The sequence below is a fragment of the Somniosus microcephalus genome, chromosome 3 (genome assembly GCF_052327205.1).
Source record: "Somniosus microcephalus isolate GS21.2 chromosome 3, FLI_Smic_1.0, whole genome shotgun sequence".
Classification (NCBI taxonomy): domain Eukaryota; kingdom Metazoa; phylum Chordata; class Chondrichthyes; order Squaliformes; family Somniosidae; genus Somniosus; species Somniosus microcephalus.
The window spans coordinates 31,362,445-31,382,474 of NC_140989.1; the positions used below are offsets into that span (position 1 = coordinate 31,362,445).

At 48.4% G+C, this 20,030-nt stretch overlaps 1 protein-coding gene across 2 annotated transcripts in view; it reads right to left on the reverse strand.

Moving 5' to 3' along the window:
* smyd3 (SET and MYND domain containing 3) overlaps window positions 1-20,030 on the reverse strand; it is a 1,021,495-nt gene that overhangs the window by 939,532 nt on the left and 61,933 nt on the right. The window lies entirely within an intron of this gene.

The following is a 20,030-nucleotide window of genomic DNA, read 5'->3' on the forward strand; positions in this document are numbered from 1 at the left end:
TGAATGTCACCTCAAAAAAAATTACAAAAACACACTGGCTTCACATTCGGATTTCTGCCCAGTAATCACTCCTGAAAACCCTGACTGTTCTACACTGGCAATATCATTGCATGGTAATCGACAGCAAGATTGATCATTAATCCATCAGCATCACCATCACGTCATGGCAACATGGAAGGAAGCAGAAAATACGTTGTTTTTTTAAAAATGGCCGCAAAACTAACATAACTACTCGATAAAGTTCAAAATACACAGGATAACAACCTACACACAATGTGGTTTCGAGGCGACAATTTAATCTTAAAAGTTCAGATGACAGAACAAAAAAAAATTACAAGAAACTTTCCAAGCACTTCAATTTACAGCAAATTCGAATGCTGGCTGCAGCACAGGGCACACTTTCCCATGGAGTGAGAAAGAACAGGCGGGGGAGGTTGGCAGATTGCTTGCAGTATCAGCTGCAGGAGTGTGGGAACAGACCTCCACGAGGTGTTGCTGGTGGTCACACACTGTTGCCCATTAAGGGAATGGACGCCCTCGCGGTTCACGAAGGCAGCAAGCTGGGCTGCAGGAGCCCTCATAAAAAAGAAAAACTTGCATTCATATAGCACCTTTCACAACCTCAGGACGTCCCAAAGCGCTTTACAGCCAATGAAGTACTTTTTGAAGTGCAGTCACTGTTGTAATATCGGAAACGCGGCAGCCAATTTGCGCACAGCAAGCTTCCACAAACAGCAGTGTGATAATGACCAGATAATCTGTTTTAATGATGTTGGTTGAGGGATAAACATTGGCCAGGACACCGGGGATAACTCCCCCTGCTCTTCTTTGAAACAGTAGCATGGGATCTTTTACGTCCACCTGAAAGAGCAGACGGGGCCCTCAGTTTAACATCTCATCCGAAACACAGCATCTCCCTCAGTGCTGCACTGGGAGTTGTCAGTCTCGATTTTTGTGCTCAAGTCTCTGGAGTGGGACTTGAACCCACAACCTTCTGACTCAGGCGAGAGTGCTGCCCACTGAGCTACGGTCGACACTCTGGCAATGCGAGTGCAGTCAGTGACTGCCCTGGATTTGGGGGAAGCCTGCAAGCCGTGTGAACCCTGGAGCTCTACTCTGCTGTTGTCCATGGGGGAAAGTGACTGAACGCGGTTACTTCATCAAACATGGCACAAGTCACCGGCACTGGGTTACAGGCCTGGTCGCTGAAGGCTACATTAGGTCAGTGACAGCCTCCCGATGCACTGCTCCTCAGAGTTCCAGGGATGTCAGTCTGGGTCCATACACCCGGTTGGGGTGCGTGGGGGGGGGGGGGGGGGGGGGGTGGCAAGGATGCCCTACGACCAGCCCTCCTTCTGTGCTCACCCTGCGGCTCTACCTCCAGATAATCCTTCCACCTGTTGCTACTCCTCCCCTTCCTCGAGCCAGAATGGAATGGCCATTTTCCAGAAACAGCCAGTAACCCCCCTTAAGCTTACTGAAGGTTGTGCAGCCACTATAAACCAACAAAAAAAACAGCAATTCTGCGGCCAAAAATGACTGAACTAGCAGCAAGGTGTCTGCCAAATGTTTCCAGGGATATAAACAACAGCAGGCGAGTGCCCCTTTAAGCAGTGCTGGAACTGACCGCCTCCTGCCCTTTGCTGTCCATAGGAAGTAGCGGTGGCACTGCCGAGTGAGGCAAAAGTCGTGTTGGGGTCCTAAATAAGTCATAGGGCCCTCGTTTTAATATATTGATTAGTCTCCCCCCCCCGCCTGATTTGGTTAGGAGTGTCGGCAAACCTAAAATCGAGACCCACCCAAAAAATATAACTTCCTCTGGCAGTTAAATCAGTGGTTATTGGCCCGGATTTCTGTGGTGGCAACGACGGGGAGACTGTCGGCGTTCGCCGTCATTACTCCTCTGAATCTGACAAGTAACCTCTGGAGTCAGCGCGTGCGCAGATAAACGCGGAAGTCCAGAAGTTGCTGTCAGCGATTCTACGCTTCTCCACAGGTGGCGCTGTGGAATTCCCCAGAGCCGGCAATCAATTCAAATCACACCGAAATGTAGTTCCCGGCGAAAACTTCCCCTATTACGCTGGAATATCGCTGTTTAAAAAAAAACCTAAAACGTTAAGCCTTGTTGAAAGAGGTGTAACTGGGTTTTTAAACGGCGTACTGACTGCTGAACAGCTAATTTTATATTTGTGGACTGTCAAATGTTTCCATTAATATGATAAGAATTATATGGTTCTTCACGTAATAATTTTTTTTAAAATTTGTTTATGGCATTTCAGCTTCTACCTTAATCCTATGTGTGTGTCCAAATCTTTATTTCGCTCTCTAGAATTTATTTTTAAAAATAAGTTATATAAGCTGTGCATTGTACTTCCTGGTTTGCTGGCTGTGAGAATTCTTCAATGTGATTGGCTGCTCAGCCTGCTTGATGACATCACAGTTGCCGGACACTGGCGATTCGCTTGATTTGGCGCCAGGTTCAAAACTAACGTCAGCAGAGCTGAAATTCACGACACAGAGATCGCGAGGCCTTTGTGGGCAGCTTTCCTCAAGGTCAGCGGGTGGTCGCCGTCGCTTCGCCGCTGACCGCAAATTCCGGGCCGTTTAAAAAAAAAAAAAAAAATATATATTTTTATCTACCGCCCTGTAAAAGCCAAAATAACAGGGCGGCCAGCAAATGAAAATCCCACCAAATGTTTTTCCTGGATCTGTGATATAATGATCCTTCATAAATATTTAGCATTGCCCAGAATTTTTTTTAATTGCGCTCCGTTCTGTTTGTTGCCATCTGTTCCTGTGACTTCAACACCAGCTCTGAACTTATTAAAGTACTCAAATTAGATTGATCACCAAATGGTGTTCAAATGTTTTGAGAGTGGCAGCAGGGAGGGACTCACTACAGTTGTTAAATTCTGATCCTAGAGTTGAGCTGTGCTGCATATCTGAATGGCCTGCTGCCAAAGGATTAACGAGGAGCCCCTAGATGTGCTTGCTTGCCATCCAATCCCAATAAACCCAACTGTTACTTCAACACACTTGTCACCCTTTCTTATTCATATCGCTTATTCGAGGGAGTGGAACTAGTTGGATAGCTCTACCAAAGAGCTGGCACAGGCACAATGGGCCGAATTGGCCACTTTCTGGGTTGTATCATTATATGATTCTATAATTAATTCTCCATGGTATCACTGCAGCTGGCAATCAATTATTACTCTAGAAAGTACTGAAGCGAGGTCAAGCTGCCAGCTTGGCTCAGTTAGAAGCAAATCTCACCTGCGGGAACAAAACGTCTCAGGTTCGAGTCCCACACCAGCACTTGAGCACACAACCTCAACTCACATTCCAATGCAGGTAGGAAAGGGTGCTACATTGTTGGAGCTGCCTTTCTTTGGAGATGTTAAGCCAAAGTCCGGTTCAGGTGAATGTTAAACAGCCCTAACAAGGTGATAAGAGTTGCGTAATCACAGAGGATTACGACAAATGGGCCAAAGAGCCTTCTTCATCTGATCTTGCATTTATATACCACGCTCGATCAGCTCCGATGGACGGGTCACATTGTCCGCATGCCCGATACGAGACTCCCAAAACAAGCACTTTACTCGGAGCTCTGGCACGGCAAGAGAGCCCCAGGTGGGCAGAGGAAACGCTTCAAGGACACCCTCAAAGCCTCCTTGAAAAAGTGGAACATCCCCATCGACACCTGGGAATCCCTGGCCCAAGGCCGCACAAAGTGGAGGAGAAGCATCCGGGAAGGCGCCGAACACCTCGAGTCTCTTCGCCGGGAGCAAGCGGAAGTCAAGCGCAGGCAGCACACGTCAACCCAAGCACCCCATCCACCCGCCCCTTCAACCACCGTCTGCCCCACCTGTGACAGGGACTGTAGGTCCCGCATTGGACTCATCCGTCACCTGAGAACTCATTTTTAATGTGGAAGCAAGTCATCCTCGGTTCCGAGGGACTGCCTAAGAGAAAGAAGATAGCGCCTTTAACATAGTAAGACATCCCAAGGCGCTTCGTAGGACCGTTCACGACAAAATTTGAAACTGAGCCACGTAAGGAGATACAAGGACAGATGACCAAAAGTTTGGTTAAAGAGGTAGGTATAAAGAGCGTCTTAAACGGTGGAAAGAGAGGTAGCGAGGCGGAGAGGTTTAGGGAGGGAATTCCAGAGTTTAGGGCCTCGGCAGCTAAAGGCATGGCGACCAATGGTGGTGCGTTGAAAATTGGAGATGCGCAAGAGGCCAGAATTAGAGGATCGCAGAGCTCTTAGAGGGTTGTGGGGCTGATGGAGATTACAGAGATAGGGAGGGGACGAGGGCCATGGAGGGATTTGAAAACAAGGATGAGAATTTTGAAATCGAGGCGTTGCCAGACCGGGAGCAAATGTAGGTCAGCGAGCACAGGGGGTGATGGGTGAACAGGACTTGGTGCGAGTTAGGACACAGGCAGCAGAGTTTTGGAGGAGCTCAAGTTTACGTAGGGTGGAATGTGGGAGGCCGGTCAGGAGTGCGTTGGAATAGTCATGTCTAGAGGTAACAAAGGCACAGATGAGGATTTCAGCAGCAGATGAGCTAAAGCAGGGGCGGAGTCGGGCGATGTTACGGAGGTGGAGGTAGGCGGTCTTAGTGATGGAGTGGAGAAGTGGTCATAAGCTCAACTCAGGGTCAAATACGACATTGTGGCGGTACCACTGGTTGTCCCTTACATTGAAATACATAATTCCCTTTAACTTACCTTACTGTATGTATCTATTACTATACTTAGGCTTCTCTCCTATACTCTGTGTGATGACGTCAGAGCTTGGAACCTTCCAACAGTAGAGCTCGGAACCTGCTGGCAGTTGAGCTCGGAAACTTCTAGTCAGTCCTCGTGGCGTCCCCGCTGGGGAAAGACCTACACCACGGTGCTCCTACAGTCAGCCATCTTACCTGTTGTATTTAACCTGTTCCTGTAAATAAACAATTATTTATAGTTCGTCGAAGTCGAACTCGATTATTTAGTGGCGATGCACACGAATCGCTACAACATCAAGCTTCCAAACGGTCTGGTTCAGCTTCGGTTGCCAGGGAGAGGGATGGAGTTGGTGGCTAGGGAACAAATTACAACTGAACAATCTTAATTCAAAAAAATTAGGAGGAAGAAACCCAATGATTTCCTGACCTCGGAGATAATCAGGAGAGGTTATAAAGATAACAAGAGAAGCCAAGCTGATGTCTATTTAGAGAGTGTACCAGTAATTAGTCTCCAGTTGACCTCAGACCCTTTTGCACCACTTCCACAGGACAGAGATTATCTTAGCACTAGCCACAAATAGGACAGGCCAGGTTAGTAACAAAAATTACAACGATATTGCACAGCAGACAACCTGAAAGTGACAGCACTGGATCAAAGAGTTATGCTGAATGAGGCAAGATAAAAATAAGGCAGAAGATTCACATGTCAGTCAGATTCTCTACTCCCTTCCCATTAATGCATAAGCATTTGGAAATCCCAGTTTGGTATAGATTGTAAATCAACAGACTGTTGGGACAAGAGTGCAGTGGGACGGGATATTTCGGTGCAAAAATGTGTTTTTGATGGACAGATTATGAGCAGCCAGAAATTCGGGTCCCCACGGGTGAGTACGCGCTGGGTACTCACGCGTTGGGCCAACGAAAGTGCCGGTTACGTGCATGCACTGCGCATGCGCGGGAAACCGGAATTTCCGTTCCCTTGAAGGAAGAGGTTCACAGGTCAAACGCGTGCGCCGGAGAGACAGTGCGTACGCCTGGAACTTCTGTTTTTTTTTAAATACAGGTTTCTTCGGGAGGGCAAGTCTCCAGCAGCTACGCTTTTAAAAAGCAGTCGCAAGGCCTGCTTTTAACAAGGTAAGTGGTGAATTAAGTAAAATTAAAACATTTTTTCCACAGGTTTATTATTTTTAAATACTTTAAAGGTAAGTTTATTTTTAGCCCCGTTAAAAACTGTAATTAATTTTTTCAAAAATTTAAATTATTGTTTAAAATAGTTATTTTATGTAATTTATAGTTATTTAAAAAATGTGATTTTTTTTTAAATTTATTTATTTGAAGTTTTAGTTATGTTTTGGGGCCGATCTCTAATTCATAGATTTGACAGGTCTTCCTGTCAAATCTATGAATAGAGATTCCCTGCTACGATTGGCTCTCCATGGCCCACGTGATCCCAGGGGACGCTTCGAACTAACTGCGCCCCTGGGATACGCAAGCACTGCGCGCCGGCAGTTTGAGGAGGCCCAGGATCAGAATCCCATGCGGGCCCACAGCACAACGGCCGGCGCGCTAGGTAATTGCAGGTCGGGGGCTTGCACCCGCGGGAAGCCTCCAACCCGAATTTTTGGCCCAAAGACATCCGACTGGCTAAATGCATTCAGAGCGCCTAATCATAGAATTATAGAAATTTACAGCACAGGAGGAGGCCATTCGGCCCATCTTGTCCGTGCCGGCCAACAAAGTGCTATCCAGCCTAATCCCACTTTCCAGCACTTGGTCCGTAGCCCTGTAGGTTACGGCAGTTCAGGTGCATATCCAAGTACTTTTTAAATGTGGTGAGGGTTTCTGCCTCTACCACCCCTTTCAGGCAGTGAGTTCCAGACCCCCACAACCCTCTGGGTGAAAAAAATTCTCCTCAAATCCCCTCTAAACCTCCGACCAATTACTTTAAATCTATGCCCCCTGGTTATTGACCCCTCTGGTAAGGGAAATATGTCCTTTCTATCCACTATCTCAATTTTATACACCTCAATTAGGTCTCCCCTCAGCCTCCTCTGTTCCAAAGAAAACAACCCCAGCCTATCCAATCTTTCCTCATCACTAAAATTCCCCAGCTCAGGCACCGGCTGGAAGGGTGGGCACTGAAACTGATCACATGCCGAGGCTCCACTGCCTGGTTAAATTGTTGGTGGACACAGTGCATTGTTCAACGTACCAGTAGTTGAGCACTTCCATTCATCCACTCATGCTCCGCCCGTCACAGCATGACGCGGTGAGCAGTACGTGGGAGAGGAAAGTCTCAGTGACCCGTCAGAGCGGGGAGCCGCTGAACCGCCTGGAGCCTCCGAAGGGACTTGTCCCATTACCACCCACTTTTGCCTTGAATTCTCGTGACTTTTGTCATTTAATCACTCCTGCCTTCCACCTCGTCGCACGCCTTTTGTTCTTTCCCTGCCCGCCGCGCCCCCCCGCCCGCCCCCACCACCCCCCGCCTCTTTCCCTGTCTCTGTACTTGCTTATAAACTGTTAAGTCTCTAACACCTTCCAGTTCTGACGAAGAGGTCAATGGACCCGAAAATTTAACTCTGTTTCTCTCTCCACAGATGCTGCCTGACCTGCTGACCATTTCCTAGCATTTTCGGTTTATATTTCAGGTTTCCAGCATCCGCAGTATTTTCCTTTTATCTAGTCACTTATCCCCATGCTGTTTATGAGGCCTTGCTGTGTGCAAATTGGCCGCCACGTTTACCTGCCTAACAGCGACTACACTTGGGTGTAGTACTTCATTGGCTGTGAAGCACTTTGGGACGTCCCAAGGATGTGATTCCTGGGATGAGGGGATTGTCCCATGAGGAGAGATTGAGTGAATTGGGCCTATACTGTCTGGAATTTAGAAGAATGAGAGGTGATCTCATTGAAACATATAAAATTCTTAAGAGGGCTTGATGGGTGGATGCTGAGAGGCTGTTTCCCCAGGCTGGAGCATCTAGAACCAGGGGTCACAGTCTCAGGATAAGGGGTGGCCATTTAGGACTGAGATAAGGAGAAATTTCTTCACTCAGAGGGTGGTGAATCTTTGAAATTTGGAGGGCTGAGGATGCTGAGTCGTTGAGTATATTCAAGGCTGAGATAGACAGGTTTTTGGACTCTAGGGGAATCAAGGAATATGGGTGACATGAATCTTGTCATTCATGTGGAAATGACTTATGAAATAATACTGGGCGGCCTGCTGGTGGTGCTGTCCAGGGAGAGTATAAATACTCGGGCATGGGCCCAGCTTGCTCAGGACATTCTTTAACAGGAACTAGTGAAGGACACAACTAGATCTCCATTTTGAAAAACAGTTGATTAAAGCTTTAACGCTTAGACCAAGTGCCTAGTAGTTTTCTTACGTCAATGGGGATCAGGCAGGAAAGTGGAGTTGAGGTAGAAGTTCAGCCATGATCTTATTGAATGGCGGAGCAGGCTCGAGGAGCTTTATGACCGACTCCTGCTCCTATTTCTTAAGTTATATTCTCAGCGTCCGAGTAAATCCCATTGCACATCGGTGAAGCGCCTTGGGACGTTTCTCTAGGTTGTAAAAGGCGCTATATAAATGCAAGTCCTTGTTTGTAGGGGAAGGAATGACCAGAAGGGAAAGCCAGCCATGGTCTGAGCAGCCCCCGAGTGCTCCTGGGCAACAGTTGTGGGAGCGGGTTGCGAAGCCCCACTCTCAGCAGCAGAAGTATCGAGGCCAGGCACACTTCACGTAATGGGGGGGATAAAATGCCAGACAAAGCAAAACAAGAGTAAATATTAAAAAATATACAGCAGCAGAAGCAGGTCAATACTTTCCTGAAGAAAAATAAAATGTTTAATTTCAGGAGATGCCCCTTCTGGAAGCCCAAAGTTTCCTGCAAGACCCAGAGATATGGAGCATGAAGCAGATTATAAACACACAGCAATAGTTTTATTCCCATCACACAGCTGGGCCCACGGACAACCTCACAATGCTCCACTTCTCCAGCTTCCACCCTAACCATGTTAAAGAAGCCATCCCCCATGGACAAGCCCTGCGAATACACAGGATCTGCTCAGATGAGGAGGAACGCGATGGACACCTACAGACGCTGAAAGACGCCCTCGTAAGAACGGGATATGACACTCGACTCGTCGATCGACAGTTCCGACGGGCCACAGCGAAAAATCGCATAGACCTCCTCAGAAGACAAACACGGAACACAACCAACAGAGCACCCTTCGTCGTCCAGTACTTCCCCGGAGCGGAGAAACTACGCCATGTTCTTCGCAGCCTTCAACACGTCATCGATGACGACGAACACCTCGCTAAGGCCATCCCCACGCCTCCACTACTCGCCTTCAAACAGCCGCCTAACCTCAAACAGACCATCGTTCGCAGCAAATTACCCAGCTTTCAGGAGAACAGCGACCACGACACCACACAACCCTGCCACGGCAACCTCTGCAAGACATGCCAGATCATCAACACAGATACCATCATCACACGTGAGGACACCACCCACCAGGTACACGGTACATACTCATGTGACTCGGCCAACGTTGTCTACCTCATACGTTGCAGGAAAGGATGCCCCAGAGCATGGTACATCGGCGAAACCATGCAGACACTGCGACAACAGATGAACGGACACCGCACAACAATCGCCAGGCAGGAGTGTTCCCTCCCAGTCGGGGAACACTTCAGCAGTCAAGGACATTCAGCCTCCGATCTTCGGGTAAGCATTCTCCAAGGCAGCCTTCTAGACACACGACAACGCAAAATCGTCGAGCAGAAACTGATAGCTGAGTTCCGCACTCGCGAGGACGGCCTCAACCGGGATCTTGGGTTCATGTCACGCTACATGTAACCCCACCTGACGTAGAGTTATCCAGACTCGAGTCGTCGTTGGCTTGTTCTCTCTACACAGATGCGGCCGGACCTGCTGTGATTTCCAGCAAAAAAATAGTTTTTTGTTTTTCATACAGACCCCAGCATCTGCAACATTTGACCCCTTGTGACCCCACCTCATTGTTCTTTGACGTAATGTTTTCCTGACTGACCTGTTTGGACACCATTCACACCTGTGATTGCTGTGATTATCTCTCTGCCGAGGTGTGATAAAGGGCAGTTAGAAAGATTACCTGTAATCATCTGGCAGTACTCTCTGACTATATATGCTGCACTTATATGCAACTCTTCACTTCACCTGACGAAGGAGCAGTGCTCCGAAAGCTTGTGATTTCAAATAAAGCTGTTGGACTATAACCTGGTGTTGTGTGACTTCTTACATTTGTGTTTCCTATATTACAACAGTTGTTATAAATCTCATCATTCATCAAGAAACTACTCGTGAAATAACACTGGACGGCCAGCTGGTGGCGCCGTCCAAGGAGTATAAATACTCGGGCGTGGGCCCAGCTTGCCCAGTGACATTTTGTAAGACAGGAACTAGTGAAGTACAACTAGACTTCCATGTTCTGAAACAAGTTGATTAAAGCCTTGCTTTATACTCAAACCAAGTGCGTAGTGAGCTTTATTACGTCAACAGTGACTGGCTGTAAAGCACTTTGGGACGTCCCGAGGTCGTGAAAGGCGCTATATAAATGTGAATCTTTCTTTTTATGACCTCAGGAATCCAAAATTGAGTAAATCCCCCTTTCTTAAAATCAGACCTGTTTTTTGTCTAAATAAGTTGGGTAGTTGAACAGTGTTCGGCTGCTTCAGGGGTAGTGTATTCAATATATTTTGCCTTTTGTGGCATTGTAAAACTTGCACCTGACACCACAGTCTTATTTTCTCCCTTGCACACAAGCCACAGAATGTTTACCTTAAATTCACAGATCACACAGTACATTAAAAATAAATCTTGCTGACAAGGTGAATTGCTATCCTGAAGCAATTAATGCGAGATGGACTCCATAGTACATGATTGCATTCACTGAGCGATGACTGTATGTACCTGTCTCCCCAGCACTCTCTGGTTGGTGATATATGGAGATAGCGAGAGAGATAGCGAGAGCGACAGCGAGAGCGAGAGCGGCAGCGAGAGAGGCAGCGAGAGGGCGCGAGCACAACAGCAAGAGCGAAAGCGAGCTGGAGAGAGAGGGAACGAGAGAGAGAGAGAGAGAGAGAAAAAACTTGAAAGAGAGACAGACAACTGGAGAGAGCGAGAGAGAGCGCGAGTGAGTGATATATATGCATAGCACCAACCACAGAGAGAACAGCAGGTGCGCCAGTATGCAAAGTGTCCTTCTTTGAAATATAGGCTGACTTCTCCTCCGAAAAACTCCTGCAATTGGCATGCAACTCAAGTTCTGGATATTAAAAATAAAGTCTGCTTTAATTGGCGCTGTTGGGAGCAGAATTGCAAATGCCTCCATTCTACCAAGTGAAAATTAAGTTAATTTCATTTTCACACTGGCACTGCCCTGCCTGGACTGCTGGTTTAATAAGCACGCATGCTGTGCAGACGACAAGCAGATGTTTGCAGGCATCTACAGTCTGGCCCAGTTACAGGCACGATATTCATGCAGGATCAACAGAGGAAGAGCCATGTTCTTTTTTTTGGTGGGGGGTGCGGGAAAGGAGTGATAAGAATATTACAAAAAGGATATAGAGGAACTGGAGAAAATGCAAAATATATTTACAAGGATGATACCAGAACTGCGAGGTTATAACTATCAGGAAAGATTGAACAGGATGAGGTTAGGTTTGATAGGGTAGACGTAGAGAAGGCGTTTCCACTTGTGGGGTTGTCCAAAACTAGGGGCCATAAATATAAGATAGTCACTAATAAATCCAATAAAGAATTCAGGAGAAACTTCTTTACCCAGAGTGGTTAGAATGTGGAACTCGCTACCACAGGGAGTAGTTGAGGTGAATAGTATCAATGCCTTTAAGGGGAAACTAGATAAGTACATGAGGGAGAAAGGAATAGAAGAATCTGCTGATAGAATAGATGACGTAGGGTGGGAGGAGGCTCATGTGGAGCATATACACCGGCATAGACCGGTGTGTTGGGCCGAATGGCCTGATTCTGTGCTGTACATTCCACATAATTCTATGCATGTAGTATCAAATTAATTTTCTTACCAGTCACCCTGCATCTGACCAGCTCCTCCAACACTGCTGTAAAGCAGCCCTTATGAAACACCTGCCTTTGTAGGCCGAGAATAACTGGCCTTCTCCCTTCTGGTGTGGTGCCTGGTCTCGGCCTTGCACGTCTCCATAGGAACATAGCTGAGGTGAGAAACTCAGCAAGCCAAAACAATAGACGGCAGCAAATGACAACAGGCACGTGATATCCCACACATCTTCACACACCGATGTCCAAATGATAGGCTAGGCTCTGGTAGGGTCAATGCAAATCGTTTACATTGAGCTGTTCTCAATTATGGCGCCACCTCCATGACATATGAAAATATTCAATGACCACTACCTGTGGTGCTAAGTTGCACATCATGGGCTTGATATCAATAAATCATAGAATAGAATGATACAGCACTGGAGGAGTCCATTCAGCCCGCTGTGCCTGTGCCAATTCATCTTGAAAGAGCTATCCAATTAGTCCCATTCCCCTGCCCTTTCCCCATATAGCCAGTGTCCCCTCTAACTTTTTTTTTTTGTGCGCGGTCCCTTTAAATTTGCTGCGCGGCAACAGCTGGTGAGCGGCCTGCGCGGGACCTCCCGATGGGCGGCCGCGCTCCCGCGCGCTTTAGGGGGAATGTTGCCCATAGCCCTGCAAATCTTTCCCCTTCAAGTATTTATCCAATTCCCTTTTGAACGTTACTAGTGCATCTGCTTCATTCACCCTTTCCAGATCACAACAACTCTCGGTGCAGAAAAAAAAAATCTCCATATCGCGCCTCTTGTTCTTTCGCCAATTATCTTAAATCTGTGTCCTCTGGTTACTGACTTTTCTGCCACTGGAAACAGTTACTCCTTATTTGCTCGATCGAAGCCCTTTACGAGGCTGAGCAGAGGCTCAGAGAAGCTTACAACACCAAAAGAGATCATTCAGCCCTTCATGTTTATAATGTTGCCAGAGCTATCCAGAACTAATTGCACTGTTCCGCCTGCTCCAAAGACCCCAATAATCATCATCATCTACTTATCCAACCCTTGGGTGCTCCCAAAATCCTCGTGAAGAAATCTCCCCCAACCTCTCTCCTCACTCTCAAATGACAATTCGACTCTGTCCTTGGCTTTAAAATTAAGTAATAAGACAAGTGTCCAACGTCCTTGAACAAGTACATGACCAAAACCTCCTTCAATTAGTTACCCCCTCCCAGAGAAACTGACTTCTAATGTGCTGCTGCACTTAACTTTCAGAAACCTGCTGCTTTGCTCAGTTGAACCAGACATCACTCCTAATGACAAGCATCCTGTCGCACCTTGCACTGAGCGCTGTTCTCGATTACGTGCTCCCAATTGTTTTGCAGATTGTGGGGGAAAACCTGCTGTAGCAAGTTAGATAATGAACTGCTCAGTCCGGACTAGCGGTGCTGCACAGTGATGTAATTTGCTGGAGACAAGGCCCTCGTCCGCACCATAGTTGGGGTTGCTGATCAGATATCGGGCCTTGGCCGTTTAATGATAGCCTTAATATTTAAAGGTCCCGGCAACTCAGGCTGTAATACAAAAGGGACGACCTTCAACCACAATAGGCAACAAAAGTCTCGTAAGCCAGTCACCAATATAAAAAAAAGTGAGTCTTGCATCACTTCACAAATAAAAGAAAACATTTGTGCCCCCCAAAATCTCAGTGGCTAAATGCATGGTGTATTGAGCCTTCTGAGCCTTGTTCAATCCTGGTATGTACTGGAAGTGACACATAGGGGAGCTGGAAGGTTCATTCCAACTTCATCTGCACCTCATCTGGCACAGCACGGCAGCGAGTGGCATTACACACAAAGGAGCTAACCGGATTTGTTCGCTTCGGCGTCCCCACAAGACCACATTCCAACGCTCGTCATTGTGCAAGTGTCACGGCCGTCACTTTTAACCGAGGTCTGAGGAATTCATTCATTGCGGTTTCAAACTCTCCCGAGATATAGCGCAATCACGTCATCGCTCGGGCACGAGACGGTCACCGTCATCACTTGGGCTCGCGGGTTGCTTTAAAGGTTTCTCAGCTTCTTCAGCCCAACATGAAAGGCCCTCGAGCCACTGAATCGTGCCCGACCCCATCAACTGTCGCTCCATTGTGACCTCAGCTGATGTACCGAGCATCGTGGTGATTTTGGCGCTTCAGCTGAATGTAAGAGCGATAAATGGAAGTGGAGCGAATGCAAGGAACCGTCAGATGTTTAGCCTATCAGGGGCCCACATTTCAACAATAAACTGACTGAGTCAGACTCGCATTAAATGTACAGCACAAAAACACCCACATTCCTTTCGGTAAACTGCAAGCTTTAGCGGTGGCAGACTTTGGAAAGATATCGAAACTCTAAAAATACATAATGGCAACATAACCATGATGGGGGAAGGGGCGGGGGCGTCAGCTGTGACTCAGTGGTAGCACTTTCGTCTCAGAGTCTGAAAACACAAAATACAGGCTGGCACTCCCAGTGCGGTGCTGAGGGAGTGCAGCACTGTCGGAGGTGCCATCTTTCGGATGAGACGTTAAACCGAGGCCCCGTCTGCTCTTTCAGGTGGAGGTAAAAGAGACCATGACACTATTTCATTCAAAGAACAGCTGGGGAGTTATCCCCGGAGTCCTGGGCTAATATTTATCCCTCAAATCAACATCACAGATTATCTGGTTATCACATTGCTGTTTGAGAGAGCTTGCTGTGCGCAAATTGGCTGCTGTGTTTCCCTGCATTGCAACAGCGACTACACTTCAAACGCACCTTTTTTATTCGTTAATGGGATCTGGGCGTCGCTGACAAGGCCGGCATTTATTGCCCATCCCTAGTTGCCCTTGAGAAGGTGGCAGTGAGCCACTTTCTTGAACCGCTGCAGTCCGTGTGGTAAAGGTGCTCCCACAGTGCTGTTAGGGAGGGAGTTCCAGGATTTTGACCCAGCGACGCTGAAGGAACGGTGATATATTTCCAAGTCAGGATGGTGTGTGACTTGGGGGGGAACTTGAAGGTGGTGGTGTTCCCATGCGCCTGTTGCCCTTGTCCTTCTAGGTGGAAGAGGTCGCGGGCTTGGGAGGTGCTGCCGAAGAAGCCTTGGCGAGTTGCTGCAGTGCATCTTGTAGATGGTACACACTGCAGCCACGGTGCGCCGGTGGTGGAGGGAGTGCCAATCAAGTGGGCTGCTTTGTCCTGGATGGTGTCGAGCTTCTTGAGTGTTGTTGTAGCTGCACTCATCCAGGCAAGTGGCTGTAAAGCACTTTGGGGCGTCTTGATGTTGTGAAAGGTGCTGTATAAATGTAAATCAAATCAAATCAACTTTTATTGTCATTGTTAGTGCACAAGTGCAGTACAACGAAATGTAGGCTTGCGGCTCCCGAGAGTGTACAATTTGGATTAGGACACTTAAACATTTCAACATACATTTGTACATATATATTAGCATAAATATGACCATAATAACGTGCATCGGCAGATGTGCAGGCTTTAGTGTTTATTTGTGGAGTTCAGTAGGATGACAGCCCTGGGAAAGAAGCTGTTCCTAAATCTAGTCGTACGGGTGCGAATGCATCTGTAGCGTCTTCCAGATGGTAGGAGGGCGAACAGACTGTGGCTGGGGTGGGTAGGGTCTTTGATGATGGACCGTGCCCTCCGTAGGCAGCGTTTCTGATATATATGTTCTATGGTCGGTAGCCGGGTGCCGGTAATGCGTTGGGCAGTTTTGACTACCCGCTGCAGGGCTTTCCGGTCGTGGGAGCTACAGCTGCCGTACCATACCGTGATACAGTTTGTCAGGATGCTCTCTATAGTGCAGCGGTAGAAGTTAGAGAGGATCGGGGGTGACAGATTACATCCCTTCAGCCTCAAGAAATATAGGCGCTGCTGGGCCTTCTTCACCAGAGAGGAGGTGTTGAGGGACCAGGAGAGGTCTTCCGTGATGTGGACTCCGAGGAACTTAAAGCTGGCCACCCTTTCCACCTCCGCCCCATTGATGTGGATGGGGGTGTGACTTCCGCCTTTGGACTTCCTGAAGTCCACGATTATTTCCTTTGTTTTCTTGGTGTTAAGGGCCAGGTTGTTGTCGGCGCACCACTTCACGAGATGCTGGACCTCCTCCCTGTAGGCTGACTCATCGTTGTTGGTGATCTGGCCTACTACCGTGGTGTCATCTGCAAACTTGATGATGGTGTTGGAACCATTAACAGCCACACAGTCGTGGGTGAAGAGGGAGTAGAGGAGGGGGCTCAGCACACATCCTTGTGGGGCCCCCGTGTTCAGGGTCGGGGGGGGGAGGGGGGGGTGGAGGTGTGGTTGCCTAATTTGACAGACTGGGGTCTGTTTGTTAGGAAGTCCAGGGTCCAGTTGCAGAGGGAAGTGTTCAGGCCAAGAGTTTGGAGTTTGGTGGCCAGCTTGTTGGGGACGATAGTGTTGAATGCTGAGCTGTAGTCTATAAACAACATTCTGATGTAGGTCTCCTTACCATCTAGGTGATTCAGTGCCGAGTGTAGAGCAGTTGTGATTGCATCCTCCGTTGATCTGTTTGCCCGATAGGCAAACTGGTGTTGGTCAAGGTCTTATAGCCCCACAAGAACAGTGGGACGTGATTTGCCCCGGCCTTCCCCGGTAACTCACGGATCCATCAGCCATTCTCCCTTCGGCTCCAACAGGAGAATGCATATTCAGATGCACAGACTAAAGTCATTCCACAAAGCAGAGGGGACATTACTACTTACTCCATTAAAACCAGTGGACCGATCAGTTTCTACATTTTAATTAAGCCCTTGCAGGATCGTTGTTGGGACCCAGCACCCTGCCCAACCCCTCCCCATAGAGCACTCTTGCTGGAGAGAAAGAATGAATGAAAGGAGAAGGGTTGACCGAAAAGCAGCACCTGGAAATCTCTCAGGCAGGCAGGCAAGAGTACATGAATGTACCTCACCAAGGGGTGCAAGTGATTGTATGAAATGGGAAGCTTCATTCTCACTGCCTCATTGCATTGCCATCAAGCAGCAAAAGGCTGAGTTTCACATCATCTGCACTTCAACTGGTACTCAATGGCCTTTGAATGCCGGTGATATTTGTAACATAGGACCATAAGAACATAAGAAATAGGAGCAGGAGTAGGCCATTTGGCCCCTCGAGCCTGCTCCGCCATTTAATGAGATCATGGCTGATCTGATCTTGGCCTCAACTACATTTCCCTGCCCGCTCCCCATAACCCCCCACTCCCTTATTGTTCAATAATCTGTCTATCTCCACCTTAAATATATTCAATGGCCCAACCTCCACAGTTCTCAGGGGCAGAGAATTCCACAGATTTACGACCCTCAGAGAAGAAATTCCTCCTCATCTCAGTTTTAAATAGGCAACCCCTTATTCTGAATCTATGCCCCCGTCCTAGATTCCCCCGAGAGGAAACATCTTCTCTGCATCTACCTTGTCGAGCCCCCTCAGAATCTTATATGTTTCAATAAGATCACCTCTCATTCTTCTAAACTCCAATGAGTATAGGCCCAACCAGCCTTCATAAGTCAACCCCTTCATCTCAGGAATCAACCTCGTGAACCTTCTCTGAACTGCCTCCAATGCAAGTATGTCCGTTCCTTAAATAAGGAGACCAAAACTGTACGCAGTACTCCAGGTGTGGTCTCACCAAAACCCTGTACAGTTGTAGCAGGGCTTCCCGACTTTTATACTCCATCCCCCTTGCAATAAAGGCCAACATTCCATTTGCCTTCCTGATTACTTGCTGTACCTGCATGCTAACTTTTTGTGTTTCATGCACAAGGACCCCCAGATCCCTCTGTACGGCAGCATTTTGTAATCTCTCTCCATTTAAATAATGTGTGCAGTTCTGGTCGCCACACTATAGGAAGGATGTGATTGCATTGGAGAGGGTGCAGAGGAGATTCACCAGGATGTTACCTGGGCTGGAGCGCTTCAGCTATGAAGAGAGATTGGACAGGCTGGGGTTGTTTTCCTTAGAGCAGAGAAGGCTGAGGGGGGACCCGATTGAGGTGTACAAAATTATGAGGGGCATAGATAGGGTAGATAGAAAGGAACTTTTCCCCTTAGTAGAGGGGTCAATAACCAGGGGGCATAGTTTCAAGGTAAGGGGCAGGAGGTTTAGAGGGGATTTGAGGAAAAACTTTTTCACCCAGAGGGTGGTTGGAATCTGGAACTCACTGCCTGAAAGGGTGGTAGAGGCAGGAACCCTCACAACATTCAAGAAGCATTTAGATGAGCACTTGAAACGCCATAGCATACAAGGCTGTGGACCAAGTGCTGGAAAATGGGATTAGAATAGACAGGGCTGGATGGCCGGTGCAGACACGATGGGCTGAAGGGCCTCTTTCTGTGCTGTATAACTCTATGACTCTAATAATTTGCTTTTTTATTTTTCTTACCAAAGTGGATAACCTCACACTTTCCCACATTATATCCATCTGCTAAATGTTTGCTCACTCACTAAGCCTGTCTATATCCCTTTGCAGATTCTTTGTGTCCTCTTCACAACTTGCTTTCGCGCCACTTACAAGATAGCGGCGCGCACGGATGCAGCGGCTTTGTCTCTCCCGAGACTGAGCGTTTTCACCCTCCTTCTGAGTCTCTTCTGGACTCTGCTGATTCGGGAATTGAGGGCAGACCTACCGTACAGCCGGCAGACGCTCCTAGACATCGGGGCCGACTGCGTGCGGCTCACACTCGGCGGCATCGATCTGCCTCCCGACATCGCCCGACCCCCGGGACCAGCGTGGCGTCCTTCCCCAGCCGGAAGTCGACGCAGACCGCGCAGGGAACGCAAGCAGAAGCGGGGTAAGAGGGCCGGTATCCAAAACAGGCTGAAGAGGGCCCCACACAAACCCTCCCTCCCAAGTATTTTCCTGGCCAACGTCAGGTCACTGGAAAACAAAATGGATGAGATCAAACTGGATCTCTCCACACAGAAAAGGACAAAGGAATGCTGCGCCATGATCTTCAGAGAGACCTGGCTGAACAACGGCATCCCTGGCACCACCATCCAACTAGAAGGACGCACGGTCTTCCGCGCCGACAGAACTGCAGACTCCGGTAAGAGCAAGGGAGGCGGTTTGTGCATTTACACTAACAATGCCTGGTGCACTAACACGGACATAATCGATAGATCCTGCTCGGCTGATTTGGAATTCCTCATGGTAAGGTGCAGACCCTTCCACCTGCCTCGGGAATTCACGGCTGTTATCATCACTGCGGTCTACATCCCACCACACGCTAATGCCAAACTAGCACTGAAGGACCTCTACAGGGCCATCAGCGAACAAACTGCGCACCCAGACGGAGCTTGTATTGTCGCGGGGGACTTCAATCACATAAACCTAAAAACTGTACTCCCGAAATTCCACCAGAATGTTTCCTGCCCCGCAAGAGGGGAGAACACCCTGGATCAAGTCTACACGAGCATTGTAGACGCTTATAAAAGGCCATTCCCTGCCCCCACCTTGGAAGTCTGACCACCTCTCCCTGTTTCTAGCCCCAGCATACAAACCGCTCATCAAAAGAGGGAGAACATCAGTGAGAGCAGTGAAAGTATGGCCAGAGGGGGCAGGATCGGAGCTTCAGGATTGCTTCGAACGCACTGATTGGGGCATGTTTGCCCATACTGACATCGAGGAATACGCATCCACAGTGCTATTCTACATTAACAGCTGCGTCGAGGTCGTCACGACCCATAAAAATATCAGGACATACCCCAACCAGAAACCCTGGATGAACGGAGAGGTCCGCTCACTGTTGAAAGCACGCGACGCAGCATTTAAATCTGGTGACGCGGCGGCTTACAGTGCAGCTAGGACCAACCTAAAAAAGGGGATCAGGACTGCCAAAAGGAAACAGACACTGTGGATAGAGGATCACTTCCGCAACAACTCGGACCCCCGGCGCATGTGGCAAGGCATCCAGTCCATCACTGACTACAAGGGCAAAAACACCAGCCCCCCGGTTAGCGATGCCTCCCTTCCGGAGGAGCTTAACAACTTCTACGCTCGCTTCGACAGGGACAACAGGGAGCCGGCTACCAAAGCCTTGCCACCCCCGGAAGACCAGGTGCTCACTCTGTCCACCTCCGACGTAAGGGGTGCTCTACGCGGAGTGAACACACGTAAGGCTGCTGGACCTGACAGCATCCCTGGACGGGTACTCAAAGAATGTGCTGATCAGCTGGCTGATGTCTTCACCGCC